The 26,115-nt window shown below is 39.5% G+C and overlaps 1 protein-coding gene across 5 annotated transcripts in view; it reads right to left on the bottom strand.

Moving 5' to 3' along the window:
• ADGRG6 (adhesion G protein-coupled receptor G6) overlaps positions 1-26,115 on the bottom strand; it is a 117,601-nt gene that overhangs the window by 72,784 nt on the left and 18,702 nt on the right. The window lies entirely within an intron of this gene.

Below are 26,115 nucleotides of genomic sequence, written 5' to 3'. Positions count from 1 at the left end.
AAGGCAAACGAATTCTTAAACTGCAACTTTGAAAAAGATGACTGGTGGCATTTACATTTTTTGGCTGCTGGTCTGATGCTGACTGGTGCCTATTCCAGCAGCGCTGTGCCATGCTATTGTTTCCAGTGGAATGTCCCTGGAATGCAGCAGCACAAGGGATGGGTTGACGAGCGGCAGAAGTGGCAACTCTGCAGAGCTCTTGAAGGTTAGTCATCAGCATTTCCGGCAAATGTCGTCCACATCACCCAGAAGGGTAGCAGTGAGCTACTGCCTTTTGAATCAACAGCAAATTACTGCACTCTTCCCATGCTGACTCAGCTCCATTGACATATTTGTGGCAGTCAGGCCCCCAGAAATTCTTATCCTATTCCTCATACTCCTTTGCTCACCTGCTGTGCTTATCCACGAGATTTTCAGGCCCAATTAGTCCCCAGGTTTGTGTTTCTTGGTTGGTTTACATTTGCTCATTTATCATATGCTTACTTAGTGTATTATATGATATAATTACCATGAACTGCCTGCTGCTAAAATCTGTAACAATTTGCCAAAGCTGAACAAACTAGGTGGGAACAGAACTGAACAGACTAGGCGGGAACTGAATATTGCCACTAGATAACCAAAGAAACTAACTGGCACATTTATGCTAAATTAATTTGTAAACATTTCATTAGCTACAATCCTGTGTCAAGTACTACAAGTATGAAAAAAATAGGACAACGTGAACAGGCACTATTAGCTACCCGAGCTAAAAGCAACTAAAAAGTTGTCAAGTGTAAACTACATATGGAACAGCTATAGAATAGGAATGAACGCAACAAACTTCTCCAAAGAGCCCTTGATGTTTCCTTCCACTGCTTGCGTCCTGATATTGTTCAGTCACGTTCAACTGGTGTTTGCCCTAAGCAAACGGACCCTGACTCTGTGAAGTGGCCTGGCAAAAAAAGAAGCAGTTTACATCTGCAGGGAGAATTGCGAGGTGTATTTTAAAGAGTTTTTGTAATTTTTATTTGTAAATCACGAATTCGTATGGCCCCAAAGAGGTAGAGAGACTAGTAATTAATTGGGTTCTCAGAGTGAAATACAGGCTGGTTATATTAGAAAAGATCAGTGGGATGTTTATTTGTTCAAATGAGAAAAGATTGTCTGAAAGATTTGCAGGTAACTTTAGGAAGAAGTGGCGCTCCTGATATCGGAAAACTTGATCTGTGCAGTACAGACAGGAGCCTGTCCACTCTTAATTTCTTTTTACATGCTCACCTGTGCTGAAACCCCGCCGTTCCATTTATTAACCAGAGAGGGAATATTTACTCATTAGTATGGTGAGTATAAATCCTGCAGTTGTACAAACAGATGACGGCTTCGTCCAGTGGGTTTTACAGAGATAGGTATCAGTTTTCAGAGAACCACACTAGACTGAGAGGGGGAGGAACAGGAAGAGCAGGCTCTAAGCCACAAGCCACCGCAGCCTCCTAGTCCAGGGCGAGTGAGCCTCCGCAGGGCAGAGCAGCTGTAAGACGGCTCTAGCTGGAAGGCTCAGTGATTCACGCTCTTGCCTTCATTATTGCTAGGATGAGGGCTACAGGGACTGAGGATTTGGCACGGCGCCGCACCCACTCTCCTACTTATTCCTGCCAGAGATATAAGTGACACAGAGCTATCTATCTGGGCAGCTGAGAGCTTTGCCTGTGCACCCAGATGGACCTGAAGCCAGGGACTAAGCTGTTAAGTGATGTAAATACATATAGGAATATATGGGTGTTTATGTACACTCATACAGCCTTGGACACCTAAAGTAAATCCTAAGGCCATTATAAAACAATGCTGAATCAGAAAAAAATACGCCACTCATCAGTAAAAGTGTATCTTAAATTGGTAGAGACTGGAACCTGAGACTGGAAAAGTAAAATTTGGCCATCAGAAAGAATACAGACATTCTTAAGAGAAGCCTGCCTTTCTTAATTCTGTCGATCACCATCAGTCAAAACAAGACTCAGCTCTTCTATTTATCTCCCTCTTGAGTATTTGTCATTGTTTCTATGCTGTGTAAAAAAAAAGTACCTGTAATAAAAATACTTTTATGCCTGCTGTCTGTCACTGTAAATACTAAAACATATATTTATATTATTGGTTTTTTGCTCATTTAATCTTTTCACTAACATATGCTCATTTTATTATATACATATTGTTTTGTTGGCTTTACAGAACTAACTCAAAAAACAGCCCCTAAATTTAGGTAGGAAAATAAGTGCTCAAAACTTTACATACACAGAAGAAACAGATTTGGCGAGAAAAATAGTTTACTTTTTTGAAGTGGGTTGGCTCCATTCTGGCATAGTAGCTATTCTGTCCCTGACTGCAATTTGAAGGAGAAATATCCTGTTTTCATGCAAATGTCCACAGTAGTAAGTAAAAAGAAAAGAAAACAAACAACAAAACTATATATAAACAGAATGGTTTTGAATGGAACTTTTTGCACAGCTTCTCATGAGACAGTTATTTTTCTATAAACACCACCTATTTTACTCATTAAAGAGAAAAATTGCTGTGGCAACCCTAGGCTGTCAGCCAAAGCTGGCAGATATTTTGCAATCCCATTGGCCCAGAGCAGCTCTGAACTGTGGATATTGAATACTTGTTGCAATACACAACACAAACATTTCTACAAGCAATCTGAGATATATTAGTGATCTTAATGGGAACAAATTTAGGTATGATATTCTTGGTCAGGAACCCCAGATACTCAGAATCTGCCTGTCAAGTATTTTTTATCACCCTAGGCCACAGGAAATTCACTCTCTAAATAGATTTTATCTAATAAAAGCCTTCATCTTTTCTCCCCCTCTTTTCTTCCCCAAACCAAAATAAATCCATATAGTGAAATCAAGCACTTAATATCAACATTTCCTAAATAGAAAGTTTCACTGGGCAATTAATTTGTGTCCATCATGAGAATATCCTGGAATATGGTTTTTATGTCACAATTATTTTTTTTTTTTTTTCCTGCAGGACTTATACTTCCTGTAATAAAAGAATAATTAAGTATTTAGTATGACACTTCAACACTATAGTAAAAAGGAACATCTATAAATTCCTCTGGAGTATGTTAGAGATTTCAGCAAAGTTATCTAAGCGATTCACAAATGTTAATTGACTTCAGAAGGGCAATTGACTGTAGGGGAAATGGCTTTTTCCCTCCTATCATGCCCATTTTATAAGGATAAAGTTAGGCATGGAGATAATGGGCAAAAAATGGCAAAAGTTTCCATGGATTTTGGGTTCCTAATCTAAGAAACGAGAGTACTGATTTTCCTTAACTACTTAGCATTTGTAAAGGGTTTTGTATGTCCAAAGCACACTATCAATGGCTTTAAACTGCAGCTGGGAAAGCAGTCTGCCAATCTGGCCCACTGTAGAAAATCCAAAAATGAGTACTTAGTGGCCAATGGAAAATTTTGGTCAAAGCAATTTGGCCATCTTTAATAGGAACTTATCGGTAAAGGCAGGGATAGAATCCCGTTCTCATGGTTGCCAATTTTCCTAACCACGAGACCATTCCCTCTCTTCTATGAGTCTCCTGCCTATTCCACATATACACCTTTTAATTTCTGTGAAGAGGAAAGTGCCCTATACTAGTCTTTCCTACATCATATGAATCATCTGAAGACCATCCTAAAACTAAGGGGCTAAGGGAAACAGCACGTGACTCATTAAAGACTGCACAGACATGCGCACATGCAAACCTCACATCTATCCTATGGAACAAAATTAATCACCCCGGTTGTCCCGTCTACTGATTTTGTCTCTTTAGAGTCCCAGCACAGAATTCCACCATTTGAACGTATGAAGACAGCCGTAGGCACTGAGATGATACACAATTTGAAAGTGACTTTCTCAAGCCATTTGTGGGCAGTTGAAGCCAGAAGTCAGACCCAGAGCTACAATGTTGAACTGCAAATTTGGGCAGGAAACATTCTGTAACCAACCTCGTCCCATACGTCTGTACTTCTCTTTTTTTTTTTTTTTTTATTTCTTCTTACATGACTAACACATTCCAGCACTTGCCTCCAAAATCTGTGCTAATATGCATATTTTCCTCTAGCTCCTCACACTTCTCTATTTCTCTCCGTTGTCATAATTTCCCCCCAAAACCTCATGTTTTGCCCTATTATACTCTGCAGTCCTTTATCAGGCATGAGTTTTGACTTCTACCTCTCCACCTGCTTTCATTTCTGCACTTACCCAACCTTGGAGAAATGCTGGACAACAAATTTTGTTTGGCCAAGAATTTTTTTAAAACAGCAAAAGCAATCCAGCTTGGGAAACTGCCTACTTCAGCCCTAAAGACCTAAAGTTCGTGAAAGTTCGGATCAAAAGAAAACAGAGTCTCTGGGGAAAAATGTCTGCGTTTGCAATTCATGCATTATCCAGTTTGTTTTCACACTAAGTTACACCTTGCAGTGGGTTTTGCTTTTTCCAGCTGTAGCATGCAGCTGGCCTTCTTTTCCACCTGACAGAAGTGTAAATGACTACATAGGCGTAGGCAGCAGCACCGGATACCAATGATAGCTGGTGTGGGTTGAATTAACGCTGCTGGTATTTTTTTAAAATCCATTAAAAGTCTCCATCATAAAAGTAAGATAGAATGCTGCTGGATTCCATTTTGGCATGAAAATTATCTCTACTTCTCCCTGTAGAGAATACAACTTTCATATGAAAATATCCTGAAATAAATCTATGTAGCTCTGGGATCAAATTTTCAGAAAACAAAACAAGTTTATGTTAACCCTGATCTTATTCAAGTGAACAATAAAATCTCCCCTGCCTGACAGAATTAGACCAATCCTAAACCACAGAAAATCTTAGCTACAAGTACCTAGCACTTTAGACATAAAAAAGCAGTACAGAATTAATTATAATTTGCTTACGCATCTGAGAACCTTTAAGCACTTTACATACATTTGAAAAAGTAGCACTTAGAAGGATGGTAATTTTGAACTAAGTAAGAGAGAAGCACTGGGAGGTTACATGACACAGGCACTTGCAAGCATGTGGCAAAGCCCAAAATAGAAGTGAAACCTAACAATCTTTTACTGTGACAGCATGAAAAATTACCTATTTTGATGAACATTAGGCAAGAAAAAGTCTTGCTTTATAATAAGTAATTAATTATTGGTTGTTGAGGGGTTTTTTTTTATTTATTTCTAGGATGCCATAACAGAGATCTGGCCAAACATTAGGTTAAACGTATTTATGACTCCAAATAGATGGGTGAATGAGGTCAGCAATGGACACACCAGCAAACAAGTAAGAGGAAGGGCCAAACCACCAAGATGTGGGTGGGCTGGAATGGCTACAGAACAAACAAACCCTTGTTATTCCAACGAGACACAAACACTAAACCTAGAACAGCTATCACGTGCAAAGGCTTCAGCAGTAGCTTATCTTCACTTTAAACAAATCATTTTGGATGTAAAGGGCATCTGTAGATCTACAGAAATACCTATACACAAAATGTGAATATAGTAATTGTAAAGAAGTGTCATGGCATTCACACTGGACATAAAGTAGTGTTTTGCTTACTCACTTATAAGTTAGTTATAAGATAAGACCTATACAAATTTTTATGCAAAACATTAAGCATAGCACTCTTCTGGAGCCTCTGCATACCAAGCCATGTTGTCTGCTCTCTGCACAACCCACAATTTGATCGAGTTCTGTCTGAGAAAGTGCAAATGAGGAGGTGTAGCAGGTTTATTTTTGCTTCTTTATTTACATTCCAAATAGTAGAAGCTGTTTGATCTCCCAAGAAGATCCTTATTTTGCTACAGTATGCTGGCCCTGATAAAAATTACTATACACAACACATAATTTAATGTTAGCATGCATTGTAATCCTCAAATTAACCAGATGATCCTATTTCTAACTATTTAAACATCCAAATTTAAAGAAAAGGGACAAAAATAAAGGAAAAAAAACCCAACAAAAAGGGATTATCTCTGCAATAAATAGAAGGGAAGTAAGAATCTCATCCTGATGTGTATAAAAGTTTGTCCCTGCCCATACAATGTTACAGGTCTGAGGTCTACTGACCTCGTATGATTGTGGTTGTGTATAAATATAAATGTCCCCTGATCTGTAATAATAACCTAGAACCATTTCTTCTTCAGCATTTTCTACAGTGTGCACGGCCCTAAATTCACAAAAATCTTGAGCAAATCCTAAAATCTCACAGATATGATTTGGATTTAAGCATGGACTTAAAGTTCAGCAACCGTTTAAAGTCCTTTCCTGCACAATGATGCCTTTGAGTCCTGTATTTGAAGCTTTACAGTCCCCATCTTCAGCCTTGCAGCCCCCTCAAGGCAGAACGGGAGGGTGAGACTCCGTAACTGCTGCCGTAGGAAAACTACAGGGGAGGCACGGTGCGGACCCAAGCAGTGAGGAAGGCTGTGCTATCCTCTCTTGTTCTGATCATTTGCTTTTCGTTTTAAGAAAAGGAGTAATAACTGGACCAACACGTGCAAACACCCATTCAGGGAGAGAGATCCACTCTCAGATACTCGGGTTGCGTATGAAAAGCTGGTAACCGTGCAATTAAACAATTAACATGAACCATTTTACACCTGGCCTAATGTCCACACAGCAATCCATACTCTTCCTTCCTTTCCTTGCCAACTCATTAGGCGTATTCTGAATTCCCAAGTTGCTGATTGGATTTTGGGAGAGCGAGATGTTGATCTTTTATATCAAACTGTCACAGAAACAGTTCCTTCCAATCTTCGAATTTCTTTCCCAAATTACACTTTCTGCCTAAAGACTGGGAAAGGCAAGGTTTAATTCTAATTTAGTCATGAAGTTTCTAAAAATGTCACCTGCCCTCCCCACTTAAAAATAGAAGCATTATTCCTCTGGGTAGGGTTCAAACCCATCCCATTGCTCTGCATTAGTAGGATGTTACATTAATTTCCAGCTCTGTAAAGGCATCAATAGCAGGCTTTGACGCTGGACAACTTGTCTGTGGAGAAATACATTTCAGCTCACCTTTGGGGGTGGGGTGGGGTGGGGTGTTAAATTTCTCCAAACACCAAATAGTTAAACTGCTGGTCACTAAAATACCTGGCAGTGTAGTGTAGGTTATAAAAAAATGAAACTCAATACAATTTAAATAATTCCTAAAATATTTATTTATATTAATAGGTGTAGAATATATAGAAACCCCAACAGGATAAACATTACCAGTTTTTATGTGAAACCACCTGCATAGACTCACCAGTAATATAACCAGCATAATTAAAAAAAATAAGAGTCTTATAAGCTTTATATGAGTGAAACTTTACATTATCCTACTTAAAACCACAACACATAATGAAATGCATTTTGCACAGCATGAGTATAATAAAGATGTAATTAGGAAGAATCTTTCATCTCTGTTTTAGTTTGCAAATGTGACTTTTTTTGTTGATTTGTAAGAAAACACTATTTTAAGCACTATTAAAAACTCAGTCCAGACTCTCATTCTGCATCGTTCCCATTGCATCATCTGCATAGTACTCCTTGTACCCAGCAAGAATTTAAAGCCTCCATATTCCTGACTGGAAATAGCACATAACCCTGGCAGAGCCTTTTATAATTCAATGAAAGACAAGATTGTGCTCTCACAAAATAATTCAACAATTGGGTTTTGGCCACTGAAACCAGGAGACAAAGAGCGTACTATGCCCTGGCCAGTCATATCAGCTTGCCTCGCATCTTCTTTTGCTGACGCATTACGACCTGCAGCATACGCTTTAAATGGCTGAACCAGTTGGTGCACCTGAGAATAATTGAATGGTAGAAAAAAATCTCCTCACAGGCTAATATACAGACATATATGAAAGTGTAACTGTTGTCTGTGAAGTCACTTATTATTCCTGCTTACTGTTGCTCTAACCCTTATTGCTTATCAGATTATTAACAAATTAAATTTTTCATCACATGGAATTAGAAGTGGTTATTTTCTCTCTTTTGTGAGACAAGAACAAGGCCCTTAATTACTGAAATTATATGTGGCAAATTGAAAACTGATAAAAGACAATATTTTCTCAACAACATCAGCCTGTGGAACTCTGACCTGAAAAGTATCAAAACAAGGAACACAAAATTCAGAAACCCAACAGACATTTTTCTGAATATCTAATAAGACCTCTGAATCCCTCCAGATACATAATAATTGATAAGAAGAGACATAATTGTAAGGGATTGTAAACCTTATGGCTTATGCTTGAAACTAATCTCAACCAACTGATCAGGAACAGTATCAATAGCTCCCCCGTGATGGCGAGCACGATCCCAGGCTCCGGGACTCAACTGTTGTACGGCCGCAGCGCGAGGCTGACCCTGGCACCGCTCGGGCCAGCCCAGAAAGCTCTTCTCCAAACCCTTCCTGGGCATGGCTCGGCCACCGGCACAGGTCAGGGACCATTCCCAACACGCAATCTGAATACAGGTACCCTGATTTTTATAACTGTGTGCATTTGGGACACGGCATGAGCTGGCCTCTGAGGCAGAGAACAGCTCTGGGCATGTCTCATTTACTGGAACAGAGGTGGCCAGCATGGGAAAGGGAAAGCAGCCATGCAAGGCAGAGCACAAGGCCCTATCTTGTGTATCTTACATAGAAGCCAATACAGCCGTTCTCGCTAGTTTTGGTGGTTCAAACACTACACGTAAATCCGGGAGAAACAGGTGGTTGTACATCCTGTTTCTAACATGATAAAATTATTTTTCAGGATACACTTGAGGTCAGTAACAGTAATAAAGTACTAAAAAATCAGGAAGAGCAAAGCTTAATTTTCAAATCTGAGGTTAAGATTAGAAAAGCAGAGCATAGTAAATTACTGACTCAGGAAGCATTTACCATGAACACAGGCGGTAACAAGCTACTACTAAACCCAGCAGCAGACTTTTCACTAAAACCAAGACAGAAGAAACTGATCTACACTTCCTCATGATACAACTGTATGACATGGTCCTACACCAAGAGAGATTTTGTTATTTGTTTTCTCATAAATAAATACATAAAGCACAGCATGATTGTTAAAGGACACAGATGGACTAGAACTCTACACCAATTTAGGATGTACCGTTCATACGCAGGCTGTTGAGACTTTGGACAGGAAATTTCAGGGAACTGACCTCTTGACTTCTCAAGACTAGCATCCTAACCAGCCCTTAGACGGAGTCATCCAAGTATTGACGTTATCAGCATTTGTTACACACCAGATCTCCAAAACCTTATGATAGCCCTGGAAAGATCAGAGTTGTTGTTCTTCACTCTCTCAGAGTGGGATGCTAGCACAATACAGAGACCATTAGAAATTCAGTGTGTTTCCAGATATCCCATACCACCCCCAGGTCCCATTTTACACTGGAATTCAGTAGGTATTTATTTCTCTTGGGTTACTATTGCCACTAAAAGCTCTGACCCCTCTTGATCTCCCTAGCACAAATATTCTGCACCTCCTGACAGCAACCGACTTTATCACAGCAGTGTCTCCAGCAGGTTTTGATTGATCTGGGAAATTGAGGGAACCAGCTACAAAAGAAAAAAATATGTTCAGAGCCAGGGTGGGGGCCCTGCACTGCCTGTTTCCCCTTAGTTGTTTGGTTTTCTGCCAATGAAAATGGAAGGGGAAACAAACACACTGACTGGGTAGATCTGCCCTGACCCATATGAGTTGAGTTCACACTGTAGACACAGTTATGAATTTCCCCCAGAGGGAGGGGGTAATGTGAAAATCCTGTGTTACACCCATTGTAACTTAAGAATATTTTCATTGGCATTCCTGTGATAATCTTATAAAAATAACAGAATTGACTCGCTAGTTTTGGCCTGAGTTGGATTTTTTTTTTCCCACAAAGTAGCAGTAGTTTGGGACAAAGAGTGGTATTGACAGTTCAGTTTAGATATGCTGGTGAAAAAAAGTATTAACAAGTAAGTATACCAGCTAATACAATAAGCACATAAGCTAACACATGTCAGTAAAGAGAAAATTATCTTAGGAAACAGGTGAGTTTCTTGTGAGGTCGCTGCATGTAACATAATGGTTTCAAACTGAGAACTACATATCACACTCCATCACAAAAAATGCTGAGATTTACAAGAGGAATGGTCATCAAGAATGTCATATTTTTTGCCCACTCCAGCAAGAAGTTCTGGCTGCTGCGTCCTAGCTGTTCAGTTGCTGTACTGTTACAAAGAGGATCACATCCTCAGCTGGAGTAAATCCATGAGCACAGTTAGCTTCAACACAACTATACAAGGCTGTACAAGCTGAGGAGCTGTATGGCTCAGTAATTTCTTGGGTATCACTTGTGGAAGCAAGTGTTGTGCTTGCCTGGGAGGCTGTTCAAAAAAAGGTAAACAGCTGATCTGGTTTGTAGGAATTTGGGATCCCACCAAACTGCACAGACACTGGTTAAAATAATATCTGGGCACAGGTCATGTTCTTAGTAAAAGTCAGTCATACAGATACATACAAGAAATACATTTCCTCTACATACACATTGGACACAAACTAAAGAAATTGTTAGGATGAAATTTCTTGGTAACAGAATATTTTGTGCTGTGAAAGTAGAAAATAATGCTTCTTCACTAGGTGCTTTACCCAACAAATCCAACACACACCAAACATCCAAAGCAGTTTCCATTTGACCCACGATGCATTCAACATCTTTTATTGCTTATAAGGGGACAGTTCAACTGCAGAGTTTTCTTTCCCAGGCTGCAATGTTGGAATGCCTTTTCTGACTGCTACTATTGGTATCCAGAATAAGCATCATTCTTAACTCTTATGAAGGCCTCTAGAAAACACAATGTAGGGGGGGTATTGTACTGCTAGTCAGTGATATTCTTCAAGCTTTGTGTGTTTATAGGCCAAATTTTTGGTCTAGAAATTTTTTTAGAATTTTTTAGCTATCCCAGAGAATCTGCTATTAATGATGTGGATCTCTTGCAGCACAGGTTGAAACTACAGTCTGCTGGTGTTTAACAAGATACAGAAACTGCGCACAATTACTTTACACTGGAATTCACTATTATAATACAATACCGAGACATTCTAGACATACTCAAAAACACCAACTCAAAAGTGATTTCATACAGATGCTTTGAATAATTTTTAACATTTTTTTACCTGTCCTTTCTACTAGTTTTCAAAGTATCTATTTCAATATGATTTGGGCTACTTAAATTTTAATACTTTGGTATTTTCTGTGTCCTTTCAGTAAGCTTTAAAAAAAATAGATGCTCTCAGTAATACATGTGTCTCATCTGATCTGCAAGAAGCAGCAATCTAAGTCAAAATAGTTGTCATTTTTTAACATCACAAAATAATAAAGTTTGTCTATTATACACAGAAATATTCTCTTCTACCCCATCATAGAAAATTAGTCATACTTTCACCTTCCAAAGACAACAATATATTCAGTGTTAATGCTTACTATTCAATCCATTTTGCCCAGAGCAAACTGAAAAAGATGTTCTGAATAATGAGAGTGGCGTTCCTCAGGGGTCGGTACTGGGAATGGCACTGTTTAACACCTTTGTCAGCGACATGGACAGTGGCATCGAGTGCACCCTCAGCAACTTTGCCGACGACACCAAGCTGTGTGGTGTGGTCAACACGCTGGAGGGAAGGGATGCCATCCAGAGGGACCTTGACAGGCTGGAGAGGTGGGCCCATGCAAACTGCATGAAGTTCAACAAGGCCAAGTGCAAGGTCCTGCACGTGCGTCAGCGCAATCCCAAACACGACTATAGGCTGGGCGAGGAATGGATTGAAAGCAGCCCTGAGGAGAAGGACTTGGGGGTATTGATTGATGAGAAGCTCAACATGAGCCGGCAGCGTGCGCTTGCAGCCCAGAAAGCCAGCTGTGTCCTGGGCTGCATCCAAAGAGGTGTGACCAGCCGGTCGAGGGAGGTGATCCTGCCCCTCTACTCCGCTCTTGTGAGACCCAACTTGGAGTACTGTGTCCAGCTCTGGGGGCCCCAGTACAAGAGAGACATGGAGCTGTTGGAGAGAGTCCAGAGGAGGGCCACAAAGCTGATTGGAGGGATGGAGCACCTCTCCTATGAGGACAGGCTGAGAGAGTTGGGCTTGTTCAGCCTGGAGAAGACAAGGCTCTGGGGAGATCTAATTGCAGCTTACCAGTACCTGAAGGGGCCTACAGGAAAGATGGTGAGGGACTGTTTATCAGGGAGTGTAGTGACAGGACAAGGGGTAATGGGTTTAAGCTGAAGGAGGGTCGATTTAGATTAGATGTTAGAAAGAAATTCTTTGCTGTGAGGGTGGTGAGGCACTGGAACAGGTTGCCCAAAGAGGTTGTGGAGGCCCCCTCCCTGGAAATGTTTAAGACCAGGTTGGATGAGGCTTTGGGCAACATGGTCTAATAGAGGGTGTCCCTGCCCATGGCAGCAGGGGGGTTGGAACTAGATGATCTTTGAGGTCCTTTCCAACCCAAACCATTCTATGATTCTATGAGTATCAGGTATTTTCTTGTACACTATTAATGGAGGGGTCAGGAGACTAGAAAGGGGTTACAGCATCTTTGTTAATTGAAGCTTTCACCTCTCATCCTTCATTTATGGACTTGCTGGAAACAGTGAAGCTACACAAGTAGAAGATCAGAAATTACAGTCCCTCTCCAGCTTTCCTGTAGGCCCCTTCAGGTACTGGAAGGCTGCTCTAAGGTCTCCCTGGAGCCTTCTCTTCTCTGGGCTGAACAACCCCAACTCTCTCAGCCTGTCCTCATAGGAGAGGTGCTCCAGCCCTTTGATCATCTTCGTGGCCCGTAATGCTATGTACAATATGGAAACTAATATCTATTGGAGGGGGAAGCGTGTTATTGGGGGAGGAGGTGTGTACATTTTTGACATTTAGTGTTTGACATTTCTAGTGCTGTTTTTTGCTCTATATTCTCAAACAAGCTATTCATTGTAATTTGAATAATTTCAGTGATACAACAGTGATACTGCTTTCTTATCATGGTGCTTCTATTAGATGTAAAGATGAGAGGGAATGGCATACTTAGCTCAAAATAGTAATTCCTTCACTGCTTCCACTAAGCTTATAATGACTGATCTTTGTGTGACTACATCTGAACCTTTTATTTTTCCCAGTCTGGGCTAGGTGACTTATTTTTCTAACCTCCATCCAGTTCAACAGCTCTAGCCACTGAAGTCCCACTGCAATCAATATCAAGTAGTCTCCCTATGCATTCCAGTGCTTTTTACAGCTCTATCAGCTTTTTTTACCAGTTCCCTAGAGAAGAACATTCCAGGGATGAATGGACTTCCAAGTTAGGAATTTGATTCTGATCAGACTACATGTATTTAACTCCTTGAGTTTGCACAGTGTGTGACCTACTCCTCTTTTTGCATCTTGCAAAGAAGAATCACTGAAAGCAAGAAAACATATTTATTTCTGATTTCATCATTGTGAATAACTAACTGTGTCTTTATCGTCAACTATGACTGCTTAACACATAAAAACCAGAATGTATTCTCTCTTTTGCAAGGCAACTACAATAGGCTTGACTAAGTTTGACTTGAAAACCTCTCTGTTAGCTTTCAAAATGGTTTACGTCTTGGTTTTATTAGTTACCTACTGCACATCTTAATGAACAGGTTTCCAGATATCAATGTGATGTTTTTAACATCTGTGCTACAAAGCTGAACTGATCTCTGTGTTAAGAGCATGTATCACATTTAATTAGGCGATACTGGACTGCTTCAGCCCTCAGATACCAGGGCTGAAAAGAGGAATTCTGAAAATAGACTTACAACTTCTTGTTTCCCCAAAATTGAAATCAGCAAGTTATTCAGCTTATTATAAGAACAAAAAAGCTTTCTTAGTCTTAACAGAACTTGCTTCATGTGAAGGAACTTACTCTATTTTCTGTGATGGTTCCGCAGCCATCAGCATTATTTGGAAACAATATCTAAAACACTTGCCACTAAATGGAAACTGCAGAGTTTTACAATTGATTTGCTCTGTAATTTCTGAAACCAGACCAAGCCAATCAACCAGAGGAAACCTCTTTCATGAATCTGTTATTTACATATAAAGCAGACAGGAAAAAGGTATTTTGTTAGCTCTGGAGACACAGTCTAAGGAGGTTTTGAAAGATTAGGAAGCATAATGACAGGTGCACAGTGTTCCTTGAAATGAGACGGGAAGTGAGTACGAGACAGAACTTCATGGCATCATCCTTCTATAAAACTAAATGGACAAACTGTTCTCTCTTAATAATGACTACACACTAACATTTACAAGCAAGTACCGTACCTTTACTTGACCTTAAACACATTGTACTGCATTAATTGCCTTAGCTATTCAATTAATGACAGCCAAGCCCTGATTTACTCCCATATTCCTTCTGTCTATTTTTTAAAATATTTTCCTGAATTATTAAACTCTGCAGTTGTTTTATATCCAACAAAGCTTTGAAGTTCAAGGAAGCTATCATCTCAAAACTTAAAACACCCTCACCTTTTAAGTTTTCAGCTAATGTTTCTAGCAAAACCCACCCTCAGAGAACACCAGTAACAGTGGTGCTCTCCCTTCTTAAGGCTGTTTCCAACACTGCTTCCAACACCAGGTGAAAATTTCAACTGTTCTCAAAGGAAGCCTATTTCAAAGCGCAGTTAAAAAGATATATTCTTGTTTAAAGTTGGAGTCCACTTATCAATTTTCTCTGTCTTTGCACCTGAAATATGAACTAATAGGAAAGTATCTGTTCGAGATCTGCCATCAGTGTTGAGTATCTAGACAGAATATGTGGACCTCTCTGAGAACCAAACTCCAGTTTGACTGCAGGTTTACTGTTGTTGAAATTTTCAAAGCCTCAAAGACTGAATCCTTCAAGATAGTAAGTCCTGGGCTTTCCAGTGATGGAGCTGCACTGATACCTAAGATAAAAAGGGCTTAATGAAAAGAGCAAATATGAAAGAGACACTAATCAAACTCTAATATTGAACACCCGACTCTGAAGTGCCATGAGTGCTTACAATTACCACTGCTTTCACATTACTTACCTTTGATTATAGTTTTTAATTGCAATTACTCTGATTCTGTAGATATTCAAAATCTTAAAGTTCACAATAACTTTTGATGTCACATTTGAACAAGCAATGTGCAAGCCCAGAGACGTACACATACCAGCGTGGAGAATACAAGCATACTTCTCAAAAAGAGGGAGGGGTATTTTGCTTCCTGAATGTAGATTTACTTGCAGTAACAGTCAATAACAAGAGTTAGAAGCACATGGTTAAAAGATAATATATTTTTACCCATAACTACAGGTTTCTGATTATGCAAAGTTAACTGCAAAGTTTGGAGGGAGAAGGCAAGAGAAATATCTCAGTGTCGTGACATAGAAGGATTAACACAAAGCAATTTGCCATGTGCAACAATCAGTAAAAAAAGCAGCAAAATATAAAGCTTATGCCAATCGCTATGGCACACACCATTCTGTTACCAGTATGACCCTTCACCATATACTAAGTAGAGCAGCAAGGTATTCAAACTTATTTCATACAATAAATAGAATAAAGCAGTGTTCTTGGGGTTCTCTTTTTTTTTTTTTTCACCTAACTTCTTCATATATTCTGTGTAAACTATTAAACTGCAAACTGTAAACTTGGTTCATAAATGAACCCATCAATGACTTATCTCCATTCTTTTAGGACTTATCTCAATGATCATTTCCCTGCATTGAAAATTCACTTCAGGGGCTAATAAAGCATATCAGTAGAGTGTTCAAAAGCAGTCTGAGGAGACTGGTGTGAATAGCGTCTGTCTCCCACACCCGCATCCTATCACCCTGTAAAGCACAAAGTTAGGGTGAACTCTATTCACTGTTGCCCACCCAGATGTTCTAGATATTTCATCGGAAGTCCAGACAAACACTTAAAAACAGGAATTCAGCATAATAAATTTCAAGTTTTGAAGAAGAAAATATGTTTAAACATATTAAATAACATACATAAAATATAACTACTTCTCTTTATTTTAGTTTGAGATTCTATGCTTACTAGAAGCTTTTCTCCTTTCATGGTCCTTGGCCAGACCATCTAGTTTTAGGTTTCATCCAAAATTCTTTTAACTCAAAGAAATGTTCTCATTGTTTGCAGTGGGATTTGAATCAAACCCTACAGAAGCAAACATGAAAAAGTGTAGTTGATAATAAGGGAACCTCAGAGGGTGATCTGACTGCTGGTCATGTACAGTTTCTGAAACAGAAATAAATGACCTACTTTTTTATTTCTGTTGAACTTTGTGTGTGAAGATAGTAAAGTTGCTTGAGGTGAATACCTTAAGCGTGGCAATTTTTTATATGGAAAGCATACTACCTATGAATGATTATAATATCTGATCAGAAAATAGCAGGCAACAGAGTGGAGAAAATTCTTCTTATTACTTCATAAATCTACAGTGCTAGTTTTGAATCATCGTTCAAGGTGGTCCCTACCAGGCATACAGAATGAAGAGAAAATTTGCACAAACAAGAAGTAAAAGTTATCTGACAAATCATGGCAACAATGTTGCCCTGTCCCTCTAACTTCTGTCTGAACACAGAAAGTGATAAAAACTGTAAGATAATGAAGCAGATCACAGAACATTTGTGGAAGGAAAGAAAAATATAAATGCAAGACTTAATCTGGGCTAATACATTACCTTATAGAGGTAGTGTCAGAAAAGGCAAGAAGTGGCCTAAAAACATAGAACTAACTGTTGTTTGGTGAGTCCTAGCTGTAACACAGAGTCACGATAGGAAGGCTACAGACACAGAATATAAGGGAAGGCACACCATAACACCACTTTTGTTGCTTAAATGATCATATCATTATACTTACACGAGGGTGGAACAGAAAAAAGCAGACAAAGCCTGGTGAAAAACCAGTGAGGGCTGTATCTGACCCTCTCTTTCTCCTAATAGTATCTCCTTCTGAATATTATATACTGCATCCTGAGAGCAAGGATATTCCAAAATGTCCATTAGACCATTCTACGGGTAGGAGTTAGGAAGTTGTGTATTAATGCTGCAACGTATAGGTTGGAACCCGCTGTACAGACCTGCTAAAACACAGCTCAACATACTTAACAAGTTGGTGTTTCTTGCCATGTCATGGTGAGATTTTTTTTTTAGTGGGCTTATTTCACTCGTGCAAGCAAGAGAAGAATGAGTCATGCATGATTTCATAACAGCTCTGCAGAAATTAGTCCAGTATCACGGTTGTGGGAGAACTAAGCTGGACAGGCTGTCAGAGCACTGAGGAAGAAGGAGAAAGAGTCCAAAACCATCATTAAGAAGTACAGAGTAAAGAGGATAGAGTCTGTGTAAACAGGAAATAAAGGAAGTCTTGCCTTTCACCCTGACCATAGTGTCTAATAAGAAAAATTAAACAATTCCTTTCACACTATGTGCATAACCAAATAGTCATTGTATTCTGCATGCTGTAATGTCGACCTAAATCCACCTTGCTACAGTCCTGTGACAACATTATTTCTTCAATACAAGTCAGTGACTAAGCCTAGAACTACGGTAGGCTCCCGTGGCAGGAATGGCAGAATTTTTAGGCAGATCATCTGAGTTTTATTTTGATTTATGACAGATCCACTTTGTTAAGACTAGGTCTTTGGTCAAGAGTTCAGTCAATAAAACTTACTGACTTTACGTTCTCTTTCTTCTAGATTTTTCTTAAGGACTCTCAGCTAGTGGCTCAACTAAGATATAGTCAATATAAAGAGCTCCTTAGGGAAAGTGTTCCTTCCTATTCTACTTACTCCAGTTGACCCTAGTGCCAAGATCCAAACAGCTGCTGCCCAAGAGTTAAAGAATTATTGTACCTACTTTCTTAAGAGACAGGCTATTCCAGATCTCCTAGTTCCTATGAAATTAAATGTATTAAATCTATTTTAGTAGCTGTAGGGCTGGCACTAGCACCAATTACTGCAAGTTTTCTGTGGAAGTTACTGAGCAGTGTGTGCAAACCAACAGGGAAGTCTTCAGTGTGGTTCAGGATAGCTTCAGTATAGCTCTCCCTCAGTGCGCACAGAAGAGTCAAGAAATCTTTTAATATCTGCAGGTATTAAATCTAATATGGACCTAATACCCTGTCAGCTGATCCCGACATGTTAATTTGGTCTAGCAAAGTCGTAACTGGAAGATTAAAAACATGATAGCTGCTAATTGGACCCCCTGAAAATAAATAGCATAGGAGTAACTAGACAGGAAATCTGATTTCCAAAAAAGGGAAAAATTAAGAAATCTTCTTCAAAAGATATTCTGAAAAATAATATCAAATAAATCACTTCAAATGAATCAAAACATTTCATTGTTATTTTCTTCAAAACTTTTAGGAAACCTTTTTTTAAATATTGAAGTCAATTCAAAAGTGACTCAAAACTTTGCCTTGCATTTTCAGAGCAGTGATTTTTCTCCACCATGAAAACATTGACAGGATAAAAAAATCTATATGAAATTTTCTTTAAAATTGACATACTTTTCAGTTTCAACAAAACCAATATATTTGGAGGGAAAAAAAAAATCAGTCTTATTTAATAACAACTGCATTCCTCATCCAAACAGCTTTCCAGGAATTCTGATATTTTCTTTCTTCTTTGCAGTTTTCTTAAGTGTTACTGTGCAGTGAACTCTGCGGTGAGGCAGAGTGCTGGAGATCCATCTGTAGTCTGAAAAGCCTTCAGGTGTGCTAGACAGGTCTCCTGCGACTCTCATGACTGCAGGGGTTTCTCCATCCAGGCAGTCCCCATCCCCTCCTGTACTTGGCCTCAAGACTACTCGGCCAGAACAGCCAAAACAGGCTCTGACAGTATACAGTACTAACAGCAATTACAGCACTTTATAGCATGTGATAATTGAGTCATTATGATCAGGCTGCAACAGCTACAAGAAGGAAAATTCTTATAATAGCTCAGATGGTAACTGCTTGCATCTTTTCTTTAGCCGGGTCTGGGTCAGTTATGAAAATGGCAGAGCACTGCTTGATGGTCTGCCTAGGACACAGCTGGGCAAAATACCTTCCTTCCCGATGAGGAAGGCCAACAATGCTGAACAGACCCACTGAGGTACCCACTCGTATGCAATGCCAAGGAAACAAACCCATTGCACATGCGATGTCAAGGAAACACAAGGTTGATGTAATCCTGATCTAAACAGCCACGAAACTGTGACCACATCTTCCAGTATTGAATCACACACTGCACTATGTGGTAGTAATGTTGGCAGGCTAAACACTTTTTTGGCTTATCTGGTAAATCTGCTCCAGCCTGAACTCTAAACTTAACTAAAATGAAGTGCCAGCAGCAACTTTAAGCAGTTTTTAGTTATGGAAATGGCAGAGGGTTGTTTGTAAGTAATCAGGCAACTCCTAGATTCATTGCCAGGTATGAATTGCAAGCCTTTGCCAGAAATGTCTTCTTTCATTAATGAGTAGACAGACAATTGCACCTTTCCTTTTCAAGCTTCTCGGCTGTTCACAAGTGCTACCTTTGACACTGACTCTACTGACAAAACAAATGCAAAATGATTAACAGAGACAAAAATATGAATACTGTAGCCTAAAACAGCTGATCATACCACCTTTCCAAATGGGACAAATCAACAAAAATAAACACCACCATGCTTACATTCCAATCTTCTCAGTAGAGTAAGAATGATCTTATTTTGCCTGTCTGTGGAGAAAGGGCTGTGATGAAGCAGCTCCAGCGAAATATAAGGGACAGAGTAGATTAAGTGATATAGGTGTGATGGAGAGTTGTCATGAGAGGTCTGGAAAGCCAACCTTGTACCACTTACTGCTTTCATCAGTATGAGGTGTCATTGCTGCTGCTTGCAGGGATGATCCCACCTTCTCCAGTACGAGTCACACAGTCACATCCTTTCCTTAGTAGCAGCAAGGCCACCTTGGGCCATACATAGCAGGACTACAGCTGCTCTGCTGCCTATAGCAGACTTCTGCTCAAAGCAACTCTCTGCTCTGCCTGAAGCCAGTCCAGCTCCCAGCACTGTGTCTCCAAGACTAACCAAAGGCCTAGTTTAATTTCAAAAGCCAAAACAGGAGCTATAACGGGAAATCACCTTGTTCTGGTTGTAATCCATGACTCTTAGCACAGATGCAAAGTGAAACATGTATTATTTCATGGCAAATGACTGACAATAAGAAAATGGTAGTTCCAGTATAGAAATTTCTTAACCTCAAGAAGTCAAAGTAACAGTAAACATTGCAGATACTATGGAAAACAGGCATATTGGAAATATATTACAATAATCAGAAGTACATGATTTTCCTCCTTTTTGGCATTTAAAGTGGTAAAATATAACTTTAGAATAGAAATGTGGAAAAAACATTCTAAACAAGACAGTAGGCAGGTATAAAGAGACATACTTCTACTGCCTTCTTGCCCATGAGACTACCCTTGCACATCAGTAGTGTCATTAATTTTAAAAGAATTCTTAGATGTTATAGCTATGAATCATGCCCACTATCTGTATATATATCTATTATTTTGTAAAGTGGAATGTATGAAAGGCTACTGTTCCAATTGTAATGCTGACAGCCCAAAAAAATTTAAATGTGTAATAATTTAAATACATTAAATAATTTGGGTATTCTCATTCACGCTATTTTGTCTCATACTTAAATCTGCTTTAAACCAATTTTGTTATTCTCTTCAAATGCAAACCTTGCTATTTCATTTACAAGCTACAAGCCTTCCTGTTCTAAGAAAACAATTACTTTCCAGGAAGTAATAGTATCAGAAGTTTCTTGGCATCTAGGTTTACTAAAACAACAAAAGTAGCACAACAGTGTTATCTTCCACTTAGAACTGACTTCTGCATAGTCTTTCAAACAGAAAGGTATAAAACCCTCTGATCTCTGAACTAGCTGATCTCTCAACTGCCCATCAAAAAGAAACTATTCTATTCATGTGGCCATATCCAAGCCAATATGAGGATATGCAGAAGTGCTCCATCCTTTTAGGGAGAGGTAGGACTGCGTCCCATGACTACCAGATCTGCACTGTGCAGAGTAACACATCTGTCTCTAAATTTGTGAGATAGATCATATAGAATATATGGTGAATTGCAGACTCAGTTCCTTCTGCATTTTAGTTTATTCCTGTCTCTTCTGCATTTCAGAAGAAAGCAGAAATTCATGCTTTCTTTCTTCCGATGATGGGTTTTTTCTCCCCTTCACAGTCTGAGGGAGCATTATATGTAAAACAGACATTTGATTCCTTCCTCAAGATGGTCACACTGTGATCTAGCTATTCACTGCAATTGAAAAGGTTCTTCTGCTAATGTTCACAGTTGTGAGCTGCAAGAGTGGCTCTAGGACAAAAGCGTAATGAGGAACTACCACTCAAGTGAGCTGCCTAAACCTTTCATTACATTTTAATAAAGTACTAGAAGTACCGCTCAGTCCTTTCCACTGCTTGTCAACGTGATCAAACACATCCTATTATTTCTGAGCCCATTTCTGCAAGATACAGTCTTAGTCTAGAGCACTGGATCAGCAGTGTAATTACAAGTCATACATTCTGAAGATTTGCTAATAATGTTAACATCTGTAAAGATTGCCAGTATATGGCAGTCAGGTAAAACTGGTTTACTCCAATTTTATTTTCCTCACTGAGCAGACCAGTGCCTTGGCTACCACAAAGGATATGTGGTATAAGAAATGCTAGAATTAGTGGACACCTGGATAAATAAAATCTATTTGGGAGAGTCAACATGACTCCTATAAAGTGACATTTTGTCTTACAAACCTCTTGGAGTTCTCTGCAGGGTTCAGTAGTGCTATGCTGGTAAATGTGACCCATTTGACATCATAGTTCACTTGGATATCCAGAAAGTTTCTGGCAAAGACTTTCGCCAAAGGCTTTAAAGGAAGCTAAATAGCCACTACATAACAAGGAAGGTTCTGGCTTAGATAAATAACTAGTTAAGAGGTAGGGCATAGGAGCACATGTGAAGCTGTAAAAAGGCAATAAAGTCACCAGCAGAGTTCCACAGGGGTCTTTGCTGGGCTCCACATTACTTAACATATCCAGAAAGTATCTGGAAAAGCTGTAAAAGAGTACAGACAAAGCTTGCTGATGATAGAAAGCTACTCCAGAGAGTAGATACCTTGAAGACGAACTGTAAAGAACTGAAAAATGAGTCTCCTATAAGACAGACTGACTTGGCAATAAAATGGTAAAGTTCAACATAGATAAGTGTGATAGTACCCTGAGTGCACTAAAAACCCTTAATTAGCTTCCAGTTCTTGCTGGATATATGCTGTAGGTGTATCTGTTTCCAGCCTTGTCTCTGTCTGCTTCTGACCCGACTCCCTGGTTGGACCCTGGACCTGATTCATTGCCTCACCCTGCCTGCGAACCTGACTCAGGCATGGTGGGACTGCACCCGGTCAGGGAGGGCCCTGTCTGCGCTAGGGTTGCCCTGACTCCCAGGTCCTCCCCCATCATGGGCCACCCGGCTCCTGCTGTTCCCAGCTAGCTGACAGCCCAGGGCACGTCTGGGTGTCCCACCCTGGGCTTAAATTAAGCAGAGGATATATGGGTGGAGGTACTCAGTGGGGATGGTCAGGGCAATTGCGGGAGTAGTCAAGTACTCTTCAAGCTGGGAAAGAGATGATTTAAGAGAGATCTCACAAAGGTCTACAACGTTGGTGACAGGGAAAAGGGAGAGCAGGAGTAACTCACTGTCTTCACTTGGTGGCCCCTTGTTACAGAAGCCAGGTTCAAAGTAAGGAGAACAAGGTGGCTCTTCATGCAGTGGGAAGTGGATACATGGCACTCCCTGCCCGAGGACAACCATGGAAGTGTGAGTTCAAAGGGAGAGCAGGCAACTAGTTGGCAGCAATCCGTTGCAGACTACTAAACAGGCAAGCCACACCAGCCTCAGTAAGATTTTCATTCCCAAAATGGAAACAGTTGAAGACTGGGAGAGTTTTGAGGAGAAGCATCATGTACATAGGCTTATTTTAACTCTTGTACTCCAGGTGCTCATCTATGAACACTGGGCTGCTTGGACCCCTGGCCTAAACCAGTAACAGATCTACTTCTGTTCCAAGGGCAGAGGGGCATCAGGACCTTGTCCATGGTTACAGGAAAATTAAATTATTTGATGACTTGTAATCCAAAAACTGCCACAGTTTTTAAACATTTCTTAATTTCTGGAAGACTCGTTTTATCCTACCACTAGCTACATGTCTGGAGGGTAAGAAAAACAACTTTAGCTCTAAAGGAAATCCTTTTTCAATTCTGATGTCTTAAGGATTACAATCCTTGTTGTTTTTGAGGATGTTGGCAGCAAAGGTGCTAAGGAAGCAGGGGGATATTTGGCACTGCATGCCAGTTGCAGTCTTTCATCTAGCAGAAGAACTTCACATCAAAGATATCCTACCCTTCACTAAATATTTTTATTTACTTACTTATTTTATTTATTGCTGAAGAAGTAGGCATCTTTCCACAAAGCTCTGGGCACCCTGCCATTACTTCGTATACACAGAAAGATTTTATGTGTTTCAGAGAATCCAACTTCCTAGCAAAATGCTGCCTTCATTCAAATCTCAGTCCACATAGGACCTACTCATCCAGACTCCAACACTCCCCAAGTACTTCTCCAGAAACTAACACTGCAGAAGTAGAAGCCTTAACATCTCTTCTCTAGATAGATACTTTCTTGTCTTGCTAAGTGTAACACTGAATCCTCTGTTCCAAATGCAAAGTGTTTTGTTTTCTTTTTCCAACAGCACAACACAAATCAATCATCAATAAAGAAAGAATTCCATTGCCTTAAAAAAAGAACACACACACACAAGAAAAACCAACCCCCAAACCCCACAAAATCCCCATTTGCACATTATTGCCTTGGAAAGAACATTGAAGAAGATGGAGAAAGGACATATTTCAAATGTTTATACAGAAATCTCCTTAAAGTTATGGATGGAATAAAAGATTAAAAGAGAAACAATATCTTACACGTGATAGTAGCATGTAGAAAGTACTACAACAGAATACCTCTGTTCCTTTTTTTCTTTTCCATTATGAAATACTATGTTCTAGCGTTATATAGGTTGTACAGAACCAGGCTGCTATTGTTCTAACTGCTGGGTCATAATAAATAATTAAATTAAAAGGAAAGTTCTACTCCTAAGCAAATTGCTTCACAGTGAAGTGGCGTGATTACTCCAGTCACTGTCAATCTCACTTCCTTAAACTGTCTCAAAAATATGGTGAACATCCTGATTTAAGTGAGAATTCATAAAACAAGAAAAATAAGTAGATAAATTTTTGTTAACAAGATTTTTTGCTCTTTATACAGGTTCAATTAAAATTCTAAGTAAGCATCTCTAACAGTAATTATATCTTTATCTGCATATACACACTCCCCCCCCCAGCATTATAAACCCCTCCCAGAAACATGCAGACACCATTAGGATTGCACAATCAAGGACAATTGAAGTTAGGAAATGCCAGAGTTAACCTTCCTTTGGCCTTTGCGCATAGATAATTGAAAAAAAAAAAATCTCTTCAATTACATAATCACACACTACCGTTTTTGCAGGACCTCATTCAGTGCACAGGAAGGACAAATCCCATGAAATAAGCAACTTTTCAGTATCCTGCTTTACCTCCGTTCTTCGATGTGTGACCCTCAGCCTTGCAGAAATTCCAGCCCTCTCTTGAGACAGAATCACTGATTTCCTCGTGAGCTCTTCTTGTGGTGTTCACTAGTATAACATTTGAACATTTCTCCAATGGTTATTAATTTAAAACTTACAATATGACTATGAGAGAAGAAGCAATCCTAATTTCATTTTATAGAAGGGTAGGTGGGGAATATCAAGATTGGAAGAATCGTCTGATATTGGATGTCTAATTTCAGACACGCAAGACCCAACTTATTCTTGATTCGCAGCATTATAGAGAGGTTAATGTAGTCAAACACAGTTCCTATTCACTTCAATTGCAATTATAGATGCAAATGATTCTATAGCTTTAAATTAGGCACAGAAAATGAGACATATCAAAAGACAGCCATGAAATTCATTTGCTCAGCCGCCCCTAGCAAACAAGATTCAGAGACAGCTTTCAGTTTTCTAGCACATCTTCAACCACCCTAGCCATGAGATCTTCTTGCAATCCAGCGCCTCATTTAGCATACATATTCCACCTCTGGCCGCACATTAAGTAAAGACCTTACAAACCATGTTTGTTTTCAGCCTCACAGTACGTCTGCTCTGTACAAAGCTGGAGGCCAATGACAAAAAGCAGGTGACTTTGTAATTAAAGCCTGCATCATCACAGTAGATGTGAAAACAGAAAATTCCATAGGCAACCTGAATTCTTAAATTCTGTAATTTCCAAATTATTGAATTGCCAGCTTTCCAGCCTTAGTATTGTCTTTATAACGTTGTCTTCCTAAAGCTTTCTTCTGTTACTTTGAAATAAGTCAAACTTTGAAAACTGCCATTGTGTGACAATCAAAGGAAACCTGCCCCCCTGGTTTATGCCTTTATTTCCACCACACAGGTCTCTGACATTTCAACTGCAGTAGCAAGTGCTGATTCTAGACTATCATTCTCAATTTTGGGTCACTAGCTGAATCTCAATCTTTTTCTCACCTCCACATAAGACAGGAAATTATTATAAAGTAAAAAAATGTAAATGCATTACTCTCTGTCTGAAGTGGTAGGAATGAAGGGTTGTGTTACTTTAAAGCAGTAATAGACAAGTAAGGGACATTTAACAGCATGTGAAATTTCAGAAATAAACATAATAATTAGAAAAGATAAATTACCGGGAAACAGCAATATCCGTATGCAATTGGGAGCCTGGATATTCACTCAAACCTCTCATATTGCTGCTGATAAAAAGGTGCTCACAACAAAAAACATTCATTCAAGCCTCATACAGATATATTTTTCCATGACCAAAGCAGCCCATACTCAAGAATATAATTTACTTAAACCATGGACAAAGGCCCTGTGCTATTGGGCTAGACTTATAAATCTGTCAGCACTCACAAGACAGTACA

Source organism: Balearica regulorum, chromosome 3 (genome assembly GCF_011004875.1).
Source record: "Balearica regulorum gibbericeps isolate bBalReg1 chromosome 3, bBalReg1.pri, whole genome shotgun sequence".
In the NCBI taxonomy this organism is placed as follows: Eukaryota; Metazoa; Chordata; class Aves; order Gruiformes; family Gruidae; genus Balearica; species Balearica regulorum.
The sequence above is the reverse complement of the archived record's forward strand: the minus strand, read 5'-3'. Positions and strand labels throughout refer to the sequence as shown.